The sequence below is a fragment of the Cynocephalus volans genome, chromosome 1 (assembly GCF_027409185.1).
Source record: "Cynocephalus volans isolate mCynVol1 chromosome 1, mCynVol1.pri, whole genome shotgun sequence".
In the NCBI taxonomy this organism is placed as follows: Eukaryota; Metazoa; Chordata; class Mammalia; order Dermoptera; family Cynocephalidae; genus Cynocephalus; species Cynocephalus volans.
Genome location: NC_084460.1, coordinates 113941150 through 113965561, shown reverse-complemented (window position 1 = coordinate 113965561; position 24412 = coordinate 113941150). Strand labels below are relative to the sequence as shown.

Genomic DNA, 24412 nt, shown 5'->3' with positions numbered 1-24412 from the left:
TATTCTTGTCATCTGTCATAGCAATGTAATAAACCTTGATTTGTTATCCCACTGTGGTTCATGGTAATGGACTGGCAGTGGGGTTGTTAGTTAAAATAGTCATAATGTATTACCCTTAAATGGGGTATGCAACTTTCGGTCTTCCCATTCTCCCCCAGAATGCATAACACACAATGCTTCTGGAGAAAAACTCCAAGAACAATTTCCCTTTATAGACACAAATTGGAAACAGCCTCATTACTTTATTCTTAAGTGTGTGACTTTGCTGACATACTATTGCTAAGAATTAGTTTGTGAAAAATATTCAGCTCTTTCTTTTTAATGAGTATTGAATGTGAGAGTGTGCTGTATGGATAGAGCTGTGCATGAAAGAGGTCACAGTGTGGTGGGGAAAACAAAAAGTGCAGAAGAGAAAGTGGGAATATATTGTGTCTAGTACCTCCCAATTCTCAGCCTTTTCTATGTCTCAGCCATTGTGCAATGGGATGCTGAAGGGCTCTGGAGATATACTACAAAAATACATACTACCAGGTACTAAGAACACCTGATACCCACAATACCTGTGTAGTAGACGAGTGAACAAGGAAGATATGGCTTGAGTGGGACCCTAACAGATAAAAATATTTTAGATGAGAAGCTTTCACATGGAAGAAAACAATGTGAGCATTGAATTATGGAAGTGCTGGGTATGCTGTGAAATTGCAGGTAAGGGAGTGAAAATTCCTAAGTTTCTATGATACATTTCATGGGATGGAATAACAAAACCCCTCAAGAGTTTCTCTTTATTCATTAATTGAACAGTTCTGTGCCAGGCAAGAATGGTAGGGACTTGGAGATAAATTTCTGTGAAGTTACTTTTAAAAATGAAAAGACTTCATAGAAAGCTAATGCTCTATCTTATCTTCAATTTTTATGGTAATATTCATAAATGAAGGTAAGTACCTATTAGGCTAAAATGTATTGAGAACCAAACTTGTGCAATGCATTATGCTTAGTATTTTTACATCATCTCATTTTATTTCTACAAGAAACTCTTATAACTGGGGCAGTCCTATTGGATCACCTGCATAAGAAACAGCCAAAGCATCAGAGAACTCCCTAAAATGTTTGTCCATCATATCCTTCAGCAAGTTTCTGTATTTAAAATCTTATATATGATATATGATTGCTTGTTTTTTATGTGAAACATTTACATGAACCTCATGAGTTATACTTAGGAAAGTATTATAGGTCTAATGAAAATACCAGTAAGCCTAAAACGTTGGGGAAGATCAAAGTGTTCTAAAAATTTTCCAGCCAATGAACAAGAAATTGGTTGCTTCAAATTGGATACCTAATAGTGTAGTATATAGGAGCAATGTGGGGGACCATGATAGAAGACTAGACACAAAAGGAGATCTAAGTTCCAATTGCAATTACATGGCTGATCTCTAAAGCATGTTTAAAAAGCTTTGGTTACACCAAATGGGTTGATAACCTTCACCCATCAACACAGCTTCCCTTTCTTCCCACCATTCACTATCCTACCCAGAGTATTCAATTACTCATGAGAGGGCCCCAAGTCATGCATTTTGCAAGTGAGTAGTCCAAAAGAATGGTTAAAGTGAATCCTACACTGTATTGAAGAGGAGGACATCTAAATACATTTTAGTACCTTTGAGTTACCTTTCACAGCTCCACCTTGTCTGGCAATAATCCATTATCTTTCTAGCACCTTGCTCACTCATTCTTACTATGCTTGCTCTTCCAAACTTCAGTGAAGTATCTAATGCTTTGACTGTTTCATTCTCTTTAATACTTTCAACTCCCTTGATCCAACACTTCTACCACTTCTTTACCTTAGCCTTCAAATATGTCACTCCACTGATGTTCTACTAAAACGTCTCAACAAATCCTCAAATATAGATCAATCCAAATGACCTTTCTTCTGTCTCTACCACTATCATGCTGATCATGTAATTTAGTTACTACACATCCATGACTTTGAATTTGGATACACTATGTTCATGATTATGAGAGTCAATGTTTAAAATATTAATTCTCTCAAAAATGATATATAAATTCAACATAAACCCAGAAGGTTTTGGTGAAAATTGACACACTGAAACTGAAAATGCAAATGGCCAAAAATAGCCCAGATAGTATTATGAGAAAAAAAAGCCATTAGATTTCCAGACAATGTAAAATTATAATGACTAAGAGAGTGTGATATGGAGAAAAAAAAAAAAAAAAAAAAGCCAGATGCATGGAACAGAATAGGACATATGAAGTAGACTCAAATATATGGTTCCCTGATCTATGACAATAGTGACACTTTAATGCAGTGAAGGAAAAGAACAATTATATCAATAAATATATTAGATCAATTGGATATGTATATGGAGAAGGATAAATGTTACCCTCTACCTCACACAATACTAAAACTATATCCAGATAGACTAGATATTAATGGACAACATCAAAAAATAAAACCTTCCAAAGAAAAAACAGGAGCCTATCTTTATGACCTTGGAGGAGCCAAAGGTTTTAAAAATAGGACACAAAAATAATTAACCGTTAAGGAAATATTGATCAATTGAAATACTTTAAATTCAAAATTTGAGGACATTAAAAGATACCAGTAAGAGGGCAAAGATAACAGAGTATGTGAAATGATTTTTGTTTATTGCAAAGTAAATACTCAATAAACTTTTGATAAGATTAATGTGTGATACATGAATTTTGAGTATTTGATTATTTTGGAAACTATGTATTAAGTGCCTACTAAATGCTATGACTGTGCCCTGGGATTTTTACATACATTATTTATTTATTCCTCACCACAACCATGTGAAGTATACAGTAAGATATTTAATTTACAGATAAATAAATCAAGGCTCAAAGGAATTTTGTAATTTGCTCACAGTCTCACTTCAAATAGGAGACAGAGCTGTGATTTAAGCCACAACCTGTCTTCAAAGTCCAAATTCTCTCTATACTCTGTCTTGGTTGGCTTAATTCAATATCTAGATGCATGCATATTTTAGGTGAGCTGCTCAATGGATAAAGTACGTTTCACATTGTTAATAGAAAGAGACTTGAGTATCATTTGTACATCACAGAAACCTCTCAGTGTGTTCTTAAATTTGAGCAATCTAACAGCTAAGCAAATTTCAGGAAAAACTGAAAGGAAGGTCGAAGAGAAAAGGAAGCCTGTGGTGAAAAAAAAAAAAAAAAAGTTAATCCAGAAAAAGCCTGATGTAAGGAGACATGCAAACAAGCAGGATACATTTTACAGCCCTGAAACAGAAAAAAGCTATTTCTGTGTAACAGAAAGAACACACTAGCCTAGAAATCTGGAGAACTTGTCCAAGAAAGAGCTCTGCTCGGGTCTCAAGTGTGAGTCTGGAAAAGTCTCATGATCTCTCTGCTATTCAGTTTCTCTGTCTATAATATGAGAGAAATAATTCAAGGGTCTCAATTATTTCCTCCATCTCTGGTATCAAGTGAATCTCTCTGTGTATCTACCAGAGGGTTACATATCTGGCATAAGAACACACACAGCCTTTGCAAAGTGAATACCAAATTTGTCTACAACTAATGCTTTTTCCCATTTATCTTTCAAAATTATTGATTAGTCACATTTAAATCAATGCTTTAAGGAGTGGAATTTATTTAAACCATGATGCTTTTTTTTTCTTTTATGAACTTCAGGTTTAACTTCTTTCTGTACAAGGAATGTATTCTCTATTAAATTGTAGGGAGTTCAATATTAGGCCAATGACACTGATTCAGTGCCCTGCATGAATATCTTGGCCAGTTTAGCATATACTCCTTTCACATATACACATAAATTTCTTTTATGTAAATAAATACAATGTCAAATTTCTGTTCCACTCTAAAGAAAAAAAAAGTTGTGAATCAACTAAAATCCCATAGAGGGCAGTATGGCTTTAACTGTCTTGGAATTAAATCCTATTTCATTGTAAAGAATCTAACTGTGGTCAAATGCATAGAAACAGAAAATAAAGTAAACTGGTGGTTACCAGGGGCAGGAGGTGGTTTCTAGAGGCAAGAATGGAGAGATTAAGGTAAAAAAATAAATAAATAAAATAAAAAAGTAAAGGGAAGACTTTTGAGTATAAATTAATATAAAATCATTATAAAATCTTTAGCAGTTACCATAGTAAGAATAAATTTTAAATTATCATTCTCCCCACATTCAGATGGTATCATTTTGATGTTTCTCTATACTAAATAATTGCCATCAAATTATATACTTTAGTATTCATATTTTCTTAATGTCATATAAAATTTTTCTAGTGTGACTGAATCCTTTGTATATTATTTTTAATGAATGAACAAAATTATCTCATAGGAAGATTCCTTCTTAAGTATTAATTATTTTAAATCATTCAACTCTTGACTGAATTTTAGGTTAATTTCATGTTTTTGCTATTAATTAATGCTGTAATAAATATATTTTATTTGAATTTATGTTTTAATTTCTGAATATTTTACAGTATGTTTTTAAAGCAGAATTAATGAGTAAATAGATATTAACATGTAAATGCTCTTTATATCTATCAACAAACTGCTTTACAGAATCGTTTTAATTTATGCTTGTGTGACTATAGCTTTGACAACACTGAATTATACCATTAATTTTCTTTTTTACTAGGAAAAAAAACTCATTTAAATTTGTGATGTTAAAAAGCATTGGTACACAAGAACACTACTGATTTTGTGTATCCCGCAACTTTACTGAATTTGTTTATGAGTTCTAGGAATTTTTTGGTAGAGGTTATGGGTTTTTCTATATACAGGATCATGTCATCTGTGAACAGTGACAATTTGATTTAGTTTTTTTCCAATTTAGATGCCCTTTATTTCTTTCTATTGCCTGACTGATCTGGCTAATACTTCCAATACTACGTTGAATAGGAGGGGTGAGAGTGGGCATCCTTGCCTTGTTCCTGTTCTTGAAGGAAAAGTTTTCAGCTTTTCCCCATTCAAGATGATATTGGTCATGTGTTTTTCACATATGGCTTTTATTGTGTTGAGATATTTTCCTTCTATACCTGATTTATTGAGAGTCTTTATCATGAAGAGATGCTGAATTTTGTCAAATGCTTTTTCAGCATCTGTTGAAATAATCATATAGTTTTTGTCCTTGGTTTTGTTGATGTGGTGTACACACTTACTGATTTGTATATGTTGAACCATCCAAATCAGTAGAATTCATAAACACCAACAAAGAACAAGAGAAAAAGAAATCAAGCAAATCCATTTATAATAACTACCAAAAACATAAAATACCGAGGAATAAATTTAACCAAAGGGGTGAAAGATCTCTACAATGAGAACTACAAAACACTGCTAAAAGAAATTAAAAAGGGCACCCAAAAATGGAAAGATATTTCATGTTCATGGATTGGAAAAAATTAACATTTTGAAAATGCCCATAATACCCAAAGTGATCTACAAATTCAGTGCAATCCCCCCTCAAAATACCAATGACATTCTTCACAGAAATAGAAAAAACAATCTTAAAATTCATATAGAACAACAAAAGACCCTAAATACCCAAAGCAATGCTGAGCAAAAATAAAAAATAAAATAAAACCAGAGAAATTACAGTACCTGACTTCAAACTATACTACAAAGCTATAGTAACCAAAACAGCATGGAACTAGTATAAAAACAGACACTTGGACCAATGGAACAGAATAGAGAACCCAGAAATCAACCCATATACTTACAGCCAACTGATCTTCAACAAAGTCTCCAACAAAATACACTGGGAAAAGACAGCCTCTTCAGTAAATGGTGCTGGGAAAACTGGATATCCATGTGTAGAAGAATGAAAATAGACACATACCTCTTGCCATATACCAAAATCAACTGAGAATGGGTTAAAGACTTAAGTATGAGACCTGAAACTATAAAACTTCTAGAAGAAAACATAGGAGAAAATTTCAGGATGTAGGACTGAGCAAAGACTTATGAATAAGACTCCAAAAGCACAGACAACAAAAGAAAAAATAAGCAAATGAGAATATATCAAACTAAAAAAGCTTCTGCAGAGCAAAGGAAACAATCAACAGAGTGAAAAGACAACCTAAAGAATGGGAGAAAATATTTGCAAACTATGCATTCAACAAAGGTTTAATATGTAGAATATATAAGGAATTCAAACAGCTTCATAGTAAAAAACCAAATAATTTGATTAAAAAATGTGCAAAGGAGCTGAATAGACATTTTTCAAAGGAAGACATACAAATGGCCAACAGGTACATGAAAAAATGCTCGACATTACTAATCATCAGGGGAATGCAAATTAAAACCACATTGAGATATCATCTCACTCCAGCTAGACTGGCTATTATCAAAAAGAAGGAGAATATCAAATGCTTGTGAGAATGTGGAGAAAAGGGACGTCTTCTACACTGTTGGTGGGATTGTAAATTAGTGCAGCAATTATAGAAAACAGTATGGAGGTTTCTCAAACAACTACAGATAGAACTGCCATACTATCCAGCAATCCCACTTCTGGATATATACCCAAACAAATAGAAATCATTATGTCAAAGGGACAGCTGCCCTCCTATGTTCATCACAGCTCTATTTACAATAGCCAAGATATAGAACCAACCTAAATGTCCACTGATGGACAAATGGATAAGGAAAATATGATATATATATACACACACATAATGGAATACTACTCAGCCATTAAAAAAATGAAATTCTGCCATTTGCAGCAACATGGATGAGTCTGGAGAAAATTATGTTAAGTGAAATAAATCAGGCACAGAAAGAGAAATACTGCATGTCCTCAATCATAAGTGGGAGCTAAGAAAGAAAGAAAAAAGAAAGAAATGCCACAATAAAGCATTGAACTTTTGGAAGGTGAGAACAGACCTATGGTTACTAGAGGTGGGAGAAGGGGAGGAGAAGGGCAGTTAGGGAGTAATTGGATAAGGGACACAAAGAATAATTGCAATTTGTAATGATGAGTTTGCTAATAATGCTGATTTGATCATCACATACTATATTCAACTCTGCACCCCATAAATATGTATAATCAATTATGTTTCGATTCAAAAAAATAAATTGAAATACAGAAAGAGAGAGAGAGAAATACTTAGCATAATGAAATTAAACGTTTACTTTTTCTTTTTTTTAAAAAAAAGCATTGGTAAAAATAATAGTCCAGAACTAAAATTTTTAAATTATCTCAGCAAAATCTAGGAAGGCTTAGTGAACAAAACAGAGTGTGAAAACATTTCAAAGGTCTCCTGGGAGGGGGAGATGACAGTATAGGATAGGGAGGTGAAAATATTTTTAAAATATCATCTTATGGTAGCAGAAGGAAAGAATGAAGAAATGGAATGCTTTCATTAGATAAATAATTGAGTCTATGAGAGTCAGTATATAAAAAAAGAGTTTCAAAAGTTTGGCCAGACTCAGTGATCCTGGCGTCAAAACACTCTTTCCATTTCTTACTACCTGTGTAACATTGGGTAAGTGCCTCCTTTCCTCAGTCGTCAGATATAACAATTTTGCCTACTTCATAGGATTATTGTGAAGACTGAATTAGATACTACATATTAATATAGATTATTAACTATTATTCAAAAATAATACACATTATTAATGCTTAGAATAGGCACATAGTATACACTAGATAAATATTATTAATATTATTTTCTTGTAGTCAAATAGCAAAAGAGAGAAATGTGTCTCACTATGAGTACCCAGAAGGAAAGGCAACCATTAAACAATAAATAAATATAGCACAATTTCCAAATTAACAAGGTGACAATATGGAGTACCAACTTTATCAAACACACAAGAATCATGTTTGAAAAGAAAAAAATATATAGAAAAGTTAAAAATAGTAAACCAAATAAAAATGGAAAATAAAATGAAAGAGATAAAATGCAGCAAGGGGATTTTTAGAGAGGTGAAAGTTCTATATAATGTTATAATGGTGAATACATGTTGCTATATACACTGTCAAAACTCAAAGAATGTACAATAAAAAAAGTGAATACTAATGCAAACTATGGAATTCCGTTAATAATGCATTAATATTGACTTATCACTTGTACAAAATGTACTGCCTAATGTAAGATGTTAATAATAGGGTAAACTTGGAGTGTGGGGTATGAGGCTTACAGGAATTCTGTACTTTCCACTCAACTTTTCTAAAGCTAAAAATGTTCATAAAAATAAAGCAAGCTTATTTTTTAAAAAAGTATAAAAACCTCTGCTGGATTGTACACTATTTAGTAACAACAGATTTTTGTCAGCTATACAACATAATGAATTTATGTTGTCTTTTAATATGTCAATTGATTCTGTATTAGTATTTCCTTAAAGCATTAGCAGCACCTTACAAATGTGTGTTTTTTTAAAAAAAGTACATTCATTATTTTAGTAATCCCAAGAGATAAGCAAAAGCAGGTAAGATTTGTGCTTTATGGATTATGAATACAATGGCTAACTCCACAGAATAAGCACCTTGTGGAGTGAAAATAGAGACTAATTCTTCTGATTTCTTGGATCCTGGAAGAATTCATGTTGATCAATATGAAAAAAATACCATTCTACAAAAGAATGCTAAAAATAACAAATGAAATAAAACATAAAATGCAAGATACAAAATGTTTTATCAATCAGTACAGAAATTGGGAATGAATTATATTCTCCCGTAAAAAGATTTACGTTCTTAAACTAGATTTTGGAAATCCAGCTCTGTGCGATTTACAAAAATCAGAATAAAAATAAAGTAACAAAAATCTGAAAGAAAATGAAGAGAGAAGGGGATTGGGAGAGAGAGAGAAGGAATAACACTACTAATGTCAGAAGGTGGACTTTGGGTTGAAAGCACTAAACAGAGTGTGAAGTGGGAAAGTGCATTGATAAAAGACACATTTTGTGAAGAAGATATGCCATCATAGACCTTTGTATGACAAACGACAAGAGCTAAATATAAAAAGTAATGAGTACATATTAGTACTTTGTCAACTTGATAAAAATATAATCACAGAAAAATCTTTAATATGATTCTCCTAAAATCTGAGTAAATCTAAGCACGTTATGAAAATTAACTCATTTAATTTTCACTGTAATAACCCTGTGAATTAGACGTGATTATAATCTCTATTTACAGTTGAGGAAAAATATAAAAGATAAATAAATCAACAGGGTTTTTTTTTTTTTTTTGAGAAGTCCAATAAAAAAATGATTAATCCTTCATAAGCCTGATTAAGAAAAAAAGAATGAAAGTAAAACATAGAGATAGAGATTAGAGATTAGATTTAAGAAGATTAGAGAAGATTTAACTACAGACAGTATTAATAGAACAATAATAAAAATTGTGCAATTCTATGGCAACACATTTGAAAACCAAAAGAAATTAATGATTTTTGGCAAAATATATAATTACAAATGAATAAAATATAAGTGAAAAAATTGAAATTGGTCTCTTGAAAAATTGAATAAATGAATAGGTTCATGGGTGATTTCTATCAAATATCTAAAGAATAGGTACTTTAGGCGCACTAAAGTAATGGAGTAGTATTCGCTATCAGAAAACCTGAGACATTGAAGAGATATTAAATAAGTGTTCGATAAAGGTAGAGATACTGAATAGGTATTTGATAAAATTGAATAGCCTTTCCTAATAACAACACCATATGAAATCAGAATGCCTCAGGGCCCCTCCCAGGGGCCTGGGGCTTGGAACCAGGGACTGGACCCCCTCCCACACCCAGGCACACCATGCCAGCTCCACGAGGCCCACCCAGGGACACGAGGCCTGGAGAAGTGAACTAGTCACTCTTCCCACAACCAGGCACACTGTGTGCCAGCACCTCGTGGCCCATCTGGGGACCCAAGGCATGGAGAAGAGGACTGGACCCCCTTCCTACAACTAGGCACACTGTGCCAGTGCCTCAGGGCCCACCTGGGGACCTGAGGCATGGATCTGGGGACCAGACACTCCCCACAACCAGGACCACTTCCAGCACCAAGGAGTATGACAAAAACATCACCTCCATGTGGGTGGCCCACCACAGCTACCACAAGAACCATGGCTGCCGTGAAAGCAGCTAGACGCCACAACAACCATGCAGGTGGTCTGCCATCCACTGAAATGCATTGACACAAGGACAGTCACCAGCAGAAAAAAGAAAAGAAGAGAAAGTTTCTTTCCACAAAGCCCATTTCAGTGTGACAGAAGAAGCATCTGCTGTATGATAACTGGGGGACCTCAGTATTGGACAGATCATCTAGGCAACAAATCAACTGAATGAACATTATTCTTTCAGAAGGACAGAAGAAATCTAGGGTAATTAGATGGGGAGGAGGAGGGAGAGGGAATGAGGAGAGATTAGACAAGGGACATAAAGAATAATTACGATTTGTAACAATATATATGCTAGTAATATTGATTTGATCAACATACCTCAATGTTGAACCCCAAAACTATGTATAATCAATTTTGATTCAATAAAAGTTAAAAAAAAAAAAAAGTAAAAGAAATCAGAATGAAAAACTACTTAAATTTAATACTTGGCTAGGCGGCCTGGTCTCCCTTGGGTTGGGACTGTGCACTCAGCCGGGCACCATGGGGAAGCGGGACAATCCGGTGGCCTACATGAAGCCAATAGCAATGGCCAGATCAAGGGGTCCAATCCAGTCTTCAGGGCCAATGATCCAGGATTATCTGAATTGACCAAGGCCTACCTGGGAAGAAGTGAAAGAGCAACTAGAAAAGAGAAAAGAAAAAGAAAGGCTCTAAAGCTTTGGCTTAATTTGAAGAAAGAATGAATGAGAACTGGGAGAAAGAACTAGAAAAACGCAGGGAGAAATTAAGTGGAAGTGAGAGCTCATCCAAAAAGAGACAGAGAAAGAAAAAAGAAAAGAAGAAATCTGGTAGTTATTCCTCCTCTTCTTCTTCATCAAGCTCTGATTCCTCCAGCAGTTCTTCAGATTCTGAAGATGAGGGTAAGAAACAAGGGAAAAGGGAGAAGAAAAAGAAGTCAAAGGATGCACCTGAGAAGGAAAAGGATGTTAAAAGGCTCAGCAAAAAAAGAAAGATGGATCCTGAAGATAAACCTGTATCATCTGAGTCCTTGTCCAAATCAGAAAAAGCAACAGAAAAAAAAAAAAAAAAAAAAAAAGAAAAGAAGGCTGCTTGTTCAAGTCCTGACTCACCGTAACATTAAGAAAAACCAGGATCCCCCTTTAAAGAAAATGCAATGTTTATGGAAGTTTCAACTGTGAAAATTATGGCATATTTACTAACATGCATGAATTTTATTATTTTTACAACTATCCCCGGACGATTCAGTGGCCACTCAGATGCCTCTGTGTGCAAAGACTGTAATTGTTGCCTGCTGCTTGACCATCTTTTTTTTCTCTTCCAGTGCTTGGTAACTCTGGAAGATGGTACACTGCAGTCATACTACTGGTTAAGCTATTTGGGAATAAAGTTTATAATTTTTGACTAGAAGAATCTAATGATAAAATCAACAGAAATTGAATCTGGAAATATCTTTAATATTGTAATCAGAAATAACCAGCTCACTCTAGGTAAAATTTTTAAAGTAGGGATTACATTGATATTTCAACATCCTTGTTCTGTAGATAAGTGTATGTTAATTTTATGCCCTTCTTTACTTTTTTTGGTGGGGTGGGGTTTGCTATCTCTTTAGCTAGCAGAGTACTGTGCCTTTGCTGCTCACAACATCCTATTTTTGTGGACACAGTAGCCATGTTTCATGGGGAGGTCAGAGCTGGGTCCCAGCTGTCTTGCCCTTGCTGAGCTTAGTGATATCCTTGGACTTTGTCATATGCTGCTTTGAGTGAACCAGAGAAACAGCCCTTTGCAGCATGAGAAATCCCCCAAAGCTCTGAGATTTACTTCCACTCTGATAATACTGAATGTTATTTAGCATTAGAATGTGCATGTCATTTGAATTAATTTGATTACACTTTGGCTTTGGAGAAGAATTGTTACAAATAGACACTGATATTTTTTGAACTTGATAGGTACAGATTCTAAAATGCATGTTTTATACTGTTTCATTTTAACCATGCAGGAAAATTTTATGTTACCAGTGATAGTTTATTTTTTGTATGAATTTTGTTTAAGCTATAATATTCAGGTTTTGATAACTCCTTACTCTTGCTATCTTAAGTTTATTACTATGTTTAATGGTATACTTGCCAAGATATTTAGCATGTAAAAAGCAGGGTTTTGACTTTTCAAGAAAAATTCAAAACAGCTTTATATTGAAGCTGAGATTTACCATAAACAAGTTGAGTGGCAAGCCTGGTATGCTGTGTCTTGTTACATATAACTGTTGCCAGGATTTTTGTAAATATAATGTTTTAAATGCTTGTTGTCTTCATATATTAATAACAAGTTATGGCAAGTTAAATTTAAAAATAAATAAATAAATAAATTTAATACTTGGCTATGTGCAAACAAAAAAACAAGTATTGCTGTTATAAACAGCAAATGTTTAAAGTCATTTTATTTAAGGTCAAAGATTGTATAGGAAGGCCTGCTTTTAACATTAGGTTTCAACTATGGCTGGAGGTGTAGTGAAAGCAATAGAGTAAGGAAACAAATAAATATTAGTATTGGAAAAAATATTCTTTCTGCTGTCGATATGATAGTACCCATCTGAGGAGAGTCTAGGAATATCTATTAAAATTAATATGACAGTTTGTAAAGAATCTAGATACAACATACATAAAAATAGCAGTAATTTTGTCTTTACCTCTGAAGCACCGAGAAATGGAAAAAATTTTTTAAAAACTCATTTATAATAGCATGTGTGCTTACACATGATTGAAAATACTTAGAAATTAACAGAGTGAAATAGGGCCTATATGAAATATACATATATATATATAATCTTATATATTTATATTATATTTTATATCATAATGTATTTTATTATTTATACATTATATATATACATATATAAAATCTTAGGAAGACATAAAATGTTCTAAACAAATGAAAGAAGCTGTATCCTGCTGGTTGAAATGTGAAGTATTGCAGCAAGTTTAGAAAGAAGCAATCTGGCAACATCTACTAAAATTCTGAAGCTATAACCCAGCAAATATTCTTCTGGAAAGGTACCCCTAAGAAATAAATCAACACTACATAAGGATATATGCATAGAAATATTTTATTATATAACATTTATAGAAACAAAAAGTATGGAAATAATACAAACATCCATTAAAATAGGATTTTTGAATATATTATGTAATATGTTATAGCCAATATAATATTTTAGCCAATGTATTATTTTAGAACCGATAAAATAGGATGCATTAAAATTGCTCCAGTTTACGTGATTTCTAGCAAGCATTACTGAGTAAGAAAAGAAATATTACACAGCCTAATCTATATAATATCTTTCTATTCTTTTGTAAAATGATGTTAAAAATAGCTCTCTGAGGGTACTTCAAAATGTTCATGGCAAGATTTATCTTTCAATTCTATTTTTCCACGAACTTTTTGAAGTACCCTCTTGTTTATGTTACATACAGATGTTTTTGTACATTTAATTATATGGACATGGTTCAATTATCTAAGGAGGATGTTGGTGGGGATGACGTCAGAGACAGGGAGGGACAAGCTATCACCCGAGACAAGCTATCACTTGGTTTATGGCTATGGCTGTGTAGCAAATAACCCCAAACAGAGAGGCTTAAAGCAGTGATCCTTAACTAGGGATGATTTTGCTTACTGAGGGCCATTTTTGATTGTCAAGAATTGTGTGTTGGGGGTGGAGGGTGGTGGGGTTACTGGCAGGAGGCCAGGGATACTGTTAAGCATCATGCAGTGCACAGCACAACTCTCTGCAACAAAGAATTGTCCTGTCCAAAATGTCAGCAGTGCAAAGTTGAGAAATCCTGGCTTAAAGAAATTATGGTGTTTATTTTGCTTACAAATCTGCCATTTGAGCAGGGCTGAGTGAGGATAGCTCACTTCTGCTCTACCTCAGTGTCAGGCTGGAAGGCGGGGTCTAGAATCATGTGAAGGCTTTCTCATATGTTTTGGTTTTAATACTGGTTGTAAGCTAAGACCTGAGGCTGTCACCTGGAATGCTTACTTACACATAGCCTCTCTATGTAGCCTGGTTTTTGTCTTAACTATGTGGCTAGGTTGAACATTGAGAGACAGGAAGAGAGAGAAGCAATATTACCTTTAAGAACTAGCCTCGGAAGCCACACAGTTCTGCCATGTTCTTTTTGGTTGAGGCAGTCACAAAGTCCAGTGTAAGTTTCAAGAAGGGAAATAGACTTCACCTCTTGAGGGAAGTGCCAAGGTTGTGGAAGTACCTGTGGAAGTGGAAATACTGCTGGAGTCATTTTTGAAATGACTGGCATTTTTGAAACAATCTGCCACAGAAGCAGCAAGGTATGATACAAATTTGTAAAATTATTTCTGTAAAATGATCTATAAGTGTTCACAGACATTTTAGAATTCCCGGTAAGATTAACAGTTTTACACATTGGTAACCATTTGTTATTTTCTTCTGTAAATATTCATGTTCATTGCACATTTTTTATTGTAATTTTAGAGTTTCCTTATTTATTTATATGTATTCCTTTATTATTTTTTATACTCTACCTAAGAATATGGTGATTTTTATATTATAAATATCATATCCTGAATAATGATGCTTAAAGATGTGAAATAATAGGGCTACTTTAACTGTAATTTAATTTCAGAATATTAGATAAATGTTTCTTGTGACATTTATCAGCACCGCACTCTCCCGAGTGAGCCACAGGCTGGCCCCTTAGTTGTGACATTTAGAAAAGCCAAATAAAAATATTAGAATCACTTTTTCACAGTCCTAAGTTAATGTAAAATAAAATCGCAATAGCCCAAGAGCTCATATTTAAAGTGAGGCTGCTGGGGGAGGAGGTGAGGAGGAGAACAGAGGTCAGGGAGAGATTGGAAGAATAAAAAAGAGAAATAGAATGTAAATTGGGTATTTCTACTATCTGGCATTGAAACATTTGAATAAACCTGAAGAAAAAAAAATGAGACTGCCCAATAAACACTACAGAATTATTTAAATTTCTAATCATTCATCAAAGAACAACATTGACTATAGCCAAAATAAATGGGAGTTTGGAGATCTAGTTTCTGGTTCTAGCTCTTCATTGAACAACTGGTGGCCTTCAGCAGCTCAATAAACCTCCTGGGTTGCTCTCCAGAGATGAAAGAAGAACACAGGCAATGATCTTTAAAATCCCTTTCCATTCTAAATGTCATGAATCCACAGATCCCAAACCCTGGAAATAACACAGGATCAATGAGAAAACACACACACACACACACACACACACACACACACACACACACACACACACTTTCTCTCTCTCTCTCTCTCTCTCTCACACACACACACACACACACACACACACATTTGTTTTGTTTTTAAATGAGAGCTAGTTCTGCACAAGGGTATGGATACCTGTATTGTTGAAGGTGTAATTGATTGGACAAAGTGCCTCAATTTTGTAGACTCGTATTTGGAAAGCCATTACTTCACCCGGTATTTGATGCTTTGAAAAGAAATCTGACTTCACCTCCCCAGCTAAAATCTTCGGTAACTTCTCATTGCTGTTAGGGTAGAGCACGATGCCCACATGACTTGGTCTCAGCCTGTCTCTCCAGCCCCATTACTCACCACTCCTTTTCTTTCTGGTATGGGTGTCAGGGCCTTTGCATGAGATTTCTTTTTTTTTTTTGTCTTCTCTGTTGCATGTTTTCATCTCCCTCTCCACCTGTTCAACTCCTACTCTTCCTTCAATTCTTGGTTAAAATGTCATTACCTCAGGAAAATACACCTTGACACCTCAGTCTACTCCCAGCTTCCCTGCCGCCCCCCCCCTCCCGTCAACACTCCCACAGCATCCTTCATTACACAGTTTCAAGTTACATAAATGTGTGCAATACTCCCCCTGGAGTATCAACACCATTAAGACACAACCGTGTCTGTTGAGTTCAGTGCTTTATCCCCAGTCTTCCTGATGCAGTGTAAAATGGAAGAGGAGCTCTGTTTTGAAGGAATGCCTGCTTGTATTCACTAAATAATTCTCTCCTTTCTGGCCTTTGAAAGAATACCTCCAGGGATGGAGAACCTAGTACTCCTTATAAAAAATCGTTTCTTTTTGACAATTCCATTAAAAGTACCTTCAACTATTGACCATAAGTCTATGTCCTAGTTTCTACCTCTAGCTTCTGTTTTGTTCTCTGATTTTATGCAGAAAAGGTGTTTCTTGGGGGTCATCAAATATGTAGGGCTTTCTCTGTTTAGCACATACATTTTCAGCTTTCAGCTGGAGCATAATCACATTTTCAATGCAGGAGAAATAGTGCGAGCTGATGCCTCCAGGGAAATGGCTGGCTGGAGAGCAGAAGGTGAGAGGCAAAAACATTGTTCCACAAAGATCAAAAGTAAAGTCATTGAACTTGTAGTTTCCTAGCCTCACTAAAACTAAGGATTCAGTTAACCAGTCTTCATGTTTTTTTTTTTTTTTTTTTTTCTCATGATCACCTACTTTTTGGCCCATTTTCTCCACATATTCTTTATTTTTCTTTATTAAATTTTACATTTGGTGTAAGATATTATCATCTACCTTGTGCATTTTTCAATTTTCTGAAAATCTGGGTCTGCTCACACTCTGAAGTTCCCACAATGTGGAAACTTCAAAGCATCAGTGTGGGAGGAAGACTCGATTTGGTAACTTTTAACTTTCCCTTAAACCCTGATAAGCTACGGCTCAGTTTAACATGACTCATAAAGGTCCTGAACTCTAAATTTTCCCCCCACCCCCCAAAGTTTAAGCCCTTAATATCTGGGCTAGATTCAATACATCCTCTCATTAAATGTGATTTTTTATTCTAACGACCTAGTGACTCTGAAAATGGAGGAAAAGGTGCTATAGGAATGGGGATTAGCAGTGATCCTACTTTACCACCAACCTTCTCACTCACTACTGCTGCTTCCTGTTTTCCTTATCTATCCTTTATCCCAGTAGAAGCTCTACTACATCTCAGCAAAGCTATCCCCATATAAAAAAGAGCAAGGGGTTCCCCTGTGCCTTTAAAGATATGCATAGAAATTAGTTACAAAGACAGACTTCTAATTTCAAAAATCATATTGAATTGTGAGTTCTCAGCTTCCGAAATAATTTTAAGGAGCATATCTTCTTAATATTACCAGTGTACAAATAAAATATAATACGTCTGAGATTATCAGTAATCCAGCCTCTTCAGGAATTCCTCTAGTGACCAAGAGCTCACTCCCTACAGTTATCAAGTTCTATCTTTACATAGTACTGAGTGTTACAAATGTCTTTGTTTTTTAAACTGACATCTGGCAATTTCTTAATACTAACTATTGGAAATAGTTCTATTTAATATCTTCAGTTATTCTTTCTTTATTTGAAGATTATAGACATACCCTATTTAATTTTCTTCTATATCAAAGAAAAGAGACACAAACCTTCTCGCATTTTATCATCTTTTCATTTGGGTGTGAAAGCCCCACTAAATCTTTGTAGTTATTTGCACTTTGAATCAATGCAGTATTACAATGGCTAGTTTGTTGTAAACTACTTTTTCTCTTCTCTGTAGATTTGCACAATACTTAAAACAGTTTTGAGTTTGTGAGGAAGAAAGAAATAAAGCTTTTCCTGTCCCACCATCACCACTGTCCCTGTTAAGTTTGGATAACAACAGAGAATACTTGTTTTAGTCAACATATACATAGATATAATGTCACTACTCTTCAAGTCACTTTAATTTTAACCATGTTGTTACTCCACAAAAATATATCACTTCTGATTATCTGTATAATCTCCTATATATTTCGATAACTTTTTCATGATTGTAAAAGCAAAACATGCTCCTTGTACAAAACATGCTCCTTGTACAAGGAATCCTATTAAATCTATACAAATTTGTTCCTCATGTCATGTTGATTTCTTTTGTGCTTGCTAGCTTAAACAATACAGATATTTTAAACTTCCTGAAATATATTTGCATATGACTGAATTTCACATTTATGTATTTTTTTCTCCTGACTACCTTTGTTTTATGACAAAGCATGTGATTTGTTCTTCATATATGTAATGCTCATAAAACTCCTTTACCTCGAGCTAAGAAACAAATAAGCAACAGACACAAAAAACAGATACATACAAATAAAAGTTGCTTGTATTAAAAAAAAGCTTGATTATAAACCATAACATATGTATAGTTTTAATAGGCTTATTAATATGCATTTCTGAATAATATAGATTTACTCAACTTATGTTGAGTAACGTAAGTTACTCCTCTGTAAGCCTTCTTAAGGAGAAGCAGAGAAAGTGGGTATCACATAGACACTAACATTACGTAGGGAACAAAACGCTCCTTTTCTTCTTTCCATCTCACCAACCAAATAAATCTGTTTTCACAGGACATTTTTCCCTTTTATAAAAAAGTTAGGAGTGGGGAATAAGTCCTTGTTTCCCTGCACCTGTGCATCCATCTATAAATATTTCAAGGCAAGAGCTTCACTGATTGCTCCAGATACATCATATGTATGTATGCAAATATATAAGCACACACATTTATACACATCTACACATCTAAGTATCTATAAATAGATACTAAAGAATATGCAAAAAAATGCTAATAAAAATTTTTAAAAGATGCAAAGTCTGCAAGATGCAATTTGAGTTTTTCCCAATTGTGTTCTAAGATGATAACTATTCCTTACAGAGCTTAATCAATTTGCTTGCTTGTCTTTTGGTGCCCTCTTACCTATAAATGAAGCTATTGAAATGTATTCGTTTGTTTAAAAATATTGGCTAAGATTTGGTTATGCAGTGCTAATACTCCAGAAGTGGCAGGTGGAAGGCTTCTGGTTGGATAAAGACAAAAAGAGAAAAGAAAAAAAAAAAAAAAAGATTATCTGCACTGTCTTCACCATGGCCGTCTCTGTCTAAAGTCACAGAGCATTTTGGAGTTTTATTTTATTGTTGGTAGGGTACTTCATTCATATAATGATGCTTTTGTTTATTCTAATGAAATTTATTAATTTTATAGCAATTATAATTTTCTGTATTTTTCTCAGATTGTTTTAGCATATATAAATGCTTCCACTGGCTACAGGTCAGCATTATACTTTCATTTTATAAAAAACAAATGTGGAAAACAGAGTCTGACTGGAAACACCTAAACTTCATTAATACAAATACAAAAAATACAAAAGTAAGTTTATTTGATTTGATTGTAAATAAGGTGATTTTGCCACAAATCATTGGGTTAATAAGAATTCAATGAACACTTTATTGATCTTATAGATTATAAATATATGGAATTATAGCTTTACTGTAGCTTAACATTTTTTATTTAAATATATTTCTTTTTTTTTTTTTATGAAAGAAGTCACATTATTTCAGTTTATCTGATAATTACAGGGCTAGAAGGAGTCAAGTCCCAGTCGCCCTATTTTGCTATTACACTCTTAATTAAGCTTTTTGAAGAAACCAGGCAGTGACTTCTTATTTGTATTATATTCAGGATAAAAGTGGATTCCATGGTCAGTGCCAATTCATCTTTCAGGCCTTTAATGCCTTATCAACAATTTATCCACTAACCTCTCGATCAAAAATCCCTAAGAGGGATTTTGTGAGCAATGAAGGCACCAAAGCCTAGTTTGTGACAATACTGATTCTCCTGAAGCAGAAATTCATTTTATTTCAAATTATAGTTGGACTAGTATATCTCTGCTGCACATTAGTCATAATAACTATTTTAATTATTTTCTAATGCAGTTGGGGTAAAGTAGGGGGAATAGAGCTGTATTTGTTTTGTTTTGTTTTGTTTGGGATTTCACATTTCTAACCTTTGTGGCAATGCAAAGTAAAGTTCACTGCCTTGAATGTATTTTAGCAGTGTATGGAGATTACTTATTCCAATTTGGGCAGATAGCTTACCACAGAGAAGGACTTCTTATCCAATGCACCAAGGCACAATAAGTTACAGGCCCGTGAGATACTGCTTTATCCTGTCCTTGGGGTGGCCTGATAGGACCTGGGAGAAATGGGAATTCCCATGCCTGTCAACAGCCACAAAAATCCTTAACCATTTATTCCAGCTTGCTTACAAATGTTATTTTGAAGTGTTATATCATGAGAAAATCCAGAAAGCAATGCTACCAAGTACAGAAAAGGTTTGCCCCACTTTGCACAATGAATATACTCATATATCTGTATCTATTTGCTAGTTATCTTTCAAATATGAAATAGATAGTTGATATTTGAAAAATATACCCTTAGACTGAGAGTCTTCAAATTTGTGAGTATCACTATAGCAAGTGATTTTCCTTAATAAAATGCAATCAAGCATAAGTGAAAAATTAAGCAGTCACTTACTGAGTCAATAAATGAAGGACTAAAAGATAGTTTTAAAGCTGTTAAAATAAATTCTAGCTGATTCATCCAATAAAACAGTATCATACATCTCCATACACACATACCCCATTTTCATATAGAGCTAATCTGAATCAGGCACAAATGGAGCATTTCACTCTTTAATTTATCCAGGGCCTTTCTCTTTCCTGGCTAATATCCTAATATAATTTTCTCAAATTAATTTTTCATTGCTGTTGCCAGAATTAACAGTTGACTCTCTTTTTCATAAATTTTGTTCATGTAGAAACAGTTTTTACCACTGCATAAATTATTACGTATATGATGACTACTAGGAAGCGATGTTGACATGCAGGTGGTGGGTAGTAAGCAAGTCCATGTCAAGATGATTGATGACTGCACATCATTCTGGTGGGGTGAAATTCAAAATTATGCCTCAACAAACTGAATGCGTCATGGTTCTCCAGACATGCTTAAAAAATTGCTAAGGTTAAATCTTCCAATGTAAAACATCTACTGCACTGAATTTTCTGTAAGGGTAACATTTTTCTTCACCTACAAATGAAAGCAGAAATACAATCTATTTTATTGCCTGGAGATTCAGCTGTTGAAGCTATGGAAAATAAAGCTATGATTGTAACGAGAAATTAAAAATTGTGCTTTATTATATGTGCTACTGAATCCACTAATGGGGCAATCGAATAAAGTGTTCTCCAGGGGTGAAATGAAAGAACATTCCATATGCCAATCTATTTATCTCCTCAGCCCACCTCTGATCACACACCACCCTTTTCTGTCTGCAGACTAGGTTTGTGTACAGGTTGAATTACCTTCTATTTTGTTATATCTTTGCGCTGGCAGGAGGCAGTACCCTTTCTCAACAACTGGGCTGTTATTAGCCATCTCCCCTTTAACATCAACACTTTAGACACAATACAAAAGGCAGTTTTTAACTGATCTTATTGTTTCTAGAAGAAAAAACATCTACATGGGTTGTATCTACATTACTAAGAAAGGTGTGCCTCTTTTATACTAGGAAAACAAAATTGCCAAAAGATTTCACATTATTGCTTACTTAATGCATTTTCAAAAAAATTGTCAAACCAGTAATAATAAGGCTTATACCTAAGCAGTACATCTTCAGTAAAAAGATGTCCATCCATTTATAATTTCAGGAAATCTTTATCTTCTGATTTATGTTCAACTGTCAATAGTTTTCACTATTTAGGGTTTCTGTACCACCAATATACTCCCACTCCTACTAAAGTAAGCTAAAGCAGTTAATGATTTGTTAAACCTTTGTATGCTTGCTATCCATCAAAGAGGTTAAAAAATATTTCTAACCTCCAAAACCCTGTTTGATAAATGTTGCTTTCATTTTCAGTTACTATTAACAAGCAAGGCACAGCAAAATGTATCTGTTGAAAGGCAGAGTCCCTATACCTAACAGTCATAATAGCTATTATTCATGATTTAGGCAGTGAATTGGCATTTTTACAAGCACCGGTGGTCAGCTTTCTAACAAACCTCTCAGGTAGGCATTGCTTTCCTAATTTACTAGATAAGCTAACTGAGGATTTAGACACCTTGATAATATAAGACCAGGAGATTCAATCTCAGAATAGAGCAAAACTTGGAACCCCGGTAAATTTGGATCCAGAGCCTGTGGTCTTTTTTCATACCACCTTTGCTCAATTGCCCATTTTGTATCATTTTTGAAGGCAAGAAATTGTATCTTTCAGAGATTCACATGTCTCATTTATAACAACTTCCAGAAAAGAACAACTTGATCTTCCTTTTTCTGTCTCTGGTGCTCCTCACAAAACTAATTAGGGTTTTGCCAAACAGATTGTGTGTTGGCAGTACTAAAAGCAAGAGTAGTTCTTTGCCCTGAACAAGAGCACTGGTTCTTACAACCTAAATGGATTTTGATTTGTTTCTCCCCATCACCTCAGGTCATATTGCTGGTGCATCCTTGCCCCTTGTGGAGAGGGAACTACTCTCTCATGTAACTCACTAAAATGAATCAATGTAGAACAACTCAGTTCTTCTATCTTCCAAACAATGATCCCCAAATCTGGTACTGTTCACTGTAGATAAACAGTATTAGAACAGGAGAAAAGGACTCCAACAAGTCTGGACCTTCCTCCTCTTCCTCTTTCATTCCTTTGTTAATATTGGCCACAGAGCACCTAATGAGCACGTGCCGTGTGCTAAGTGCTATGGGTGATAAGTACAGCAGAAAGAAGAACAAATAAAGATCAAAACTCGTTTAGAAAAAGAGCTATGCAAGCCGGAATCAATTCCTGCCCTGTGCCTGTATTAGTTCACTAGGGCTACCATAACAGAATAGCATAGACTGGGTTGCAGATGGGTGCCTTTTCTTTGTGTGCTCACATGGCCTTTTCTTTGTTCATGCCACTCCTGGTGTCTCTTTTAAGGACATTAGTCTTATTGGAGTAGGGCTCAACCCTTATGACTTCATTAAACGGTAATTACTTTTTTAAAGGCCCTTTCTCCAAATACAGTGACATTGGGGTTAGGGCTTCAGCATATGAATTTGGGGGAACACAATCCAGTTCATAACAATACCCACTACATAAATGGCTATAACGTGCAGCAGAAAGAAGTCAAAGAGAATCCAATACCACATGCATGGTAGGTAGGTGCATGGATGCTTTAGCCAGAGGTTCAAATCCCAAGTCTGCCATTCCTAACTGTGTTGACATTGGTCAAGTTTCCTAACCTCAGTGCTTCATTGCTCATCCTGTAAAACTGGGACAGTAAGAATAGCTACCTCCTAGGGTTATGGTTAACCAATTTGTACCTACTGAGTTAGTAAGCTAAAATATGAGTTGGCTATTAGTGGCAGCTGAGTGGTTTCAAAGACGGTATCACTCCTCTTTCTCCTCTAGACATAACACTACAGGAATTGTGAGAATAAAATGGAAGAGAAAAGATGTAGGAAATCAAGTACTTGGAGAGGTGGTAACATATACCAATTTTTCTTAATTATAATTACTTTATATAATAGTAGTTGGAGAGATAGACCCAACACAGAGAAAGACACTTTAGATTCCTAAATATGTAATTTAAGTCATTCTTTCAACACGTCTTTGTTGAGCATTTAGTACGTGTCAGGAATTGTGCCAGGCATTTTGAAGACAGCAGTGAACAAATTTGACAGAAACTGTTACCCAGTGAGGCTTGCATTCCAGAATGGCTATATGTCACCTCTACGTTTTAACACCTACTTCAAGAAATGGGGGGAAAATGACACACCAAATAGGAAAACAAAACAAACAAACAAAAAAAGCCATTCATTTACAACATCATACAGCAAGTTCACATTAATTTGCTGTAGCGTGGCCAGAATACACACAGGAGCAATACTAACTCTGGGCTTGTTGGATGGGTTTTCCCAAGTGCTGCCCTGACCCCTGACATGCCGGTCTGGGATTTTACTGACCCCTATGCCAGGCCGCGGGCCGACTTGCCGCCCCGCCCTGCCCGGCAGCGGGGCGCGTGGCGCGGGAGGGAGTCCCGGCCGCCCCGTCGGGCCGCGCTGCGCAGTCACTGCCAGCCCCGGGCGCCCGTCGCCCGGCCCGCGGCGAGCCCGCACCGGCGCCGGTTTCGAAGCAGCGCCGCACACCCGGAGGCGGAGCACCGCGGGTCCTGCCCCTGCCCCACGGCCGGGGTCCCTCAGATCCCAAGTCCCGGCGCGGTGGTTGCCCTGAGTGCGAGTGGCTTTGGCTTCGGCTGGGTGTCTCCTGGCCCACGTCATCAGTTTGACAGCCTCGCACCAAATCAAAGGGCGGCACTCGGAGCTCCCGCAGATTAGAACTCGCCTCTCCTAGCTCCTCCCCTCAGTCCCATTTAAAGCTCCCACAGGCTTTAAGGAGAAATCAAGAGTGGGCTCAGTTTCTGCAAAACTTTCTTCCGCTGCAAG

At 35.3% G+C, this 24412-nt stretch overlaps 1 pseudogene; it reads left to right on the top strand.

Annotated features, from left to right (window-relative positions):
• Positions 1 to 10602: 10602 nt before the first annotated feature.
• Positions 10603 to 11504, top strand: LOC134385032 (protein FAM133B-like; annotated as a pseudogene).
• The last annotated feature ends 12908 nt before the right edge of the window (positions 11505 to 24412 follow it).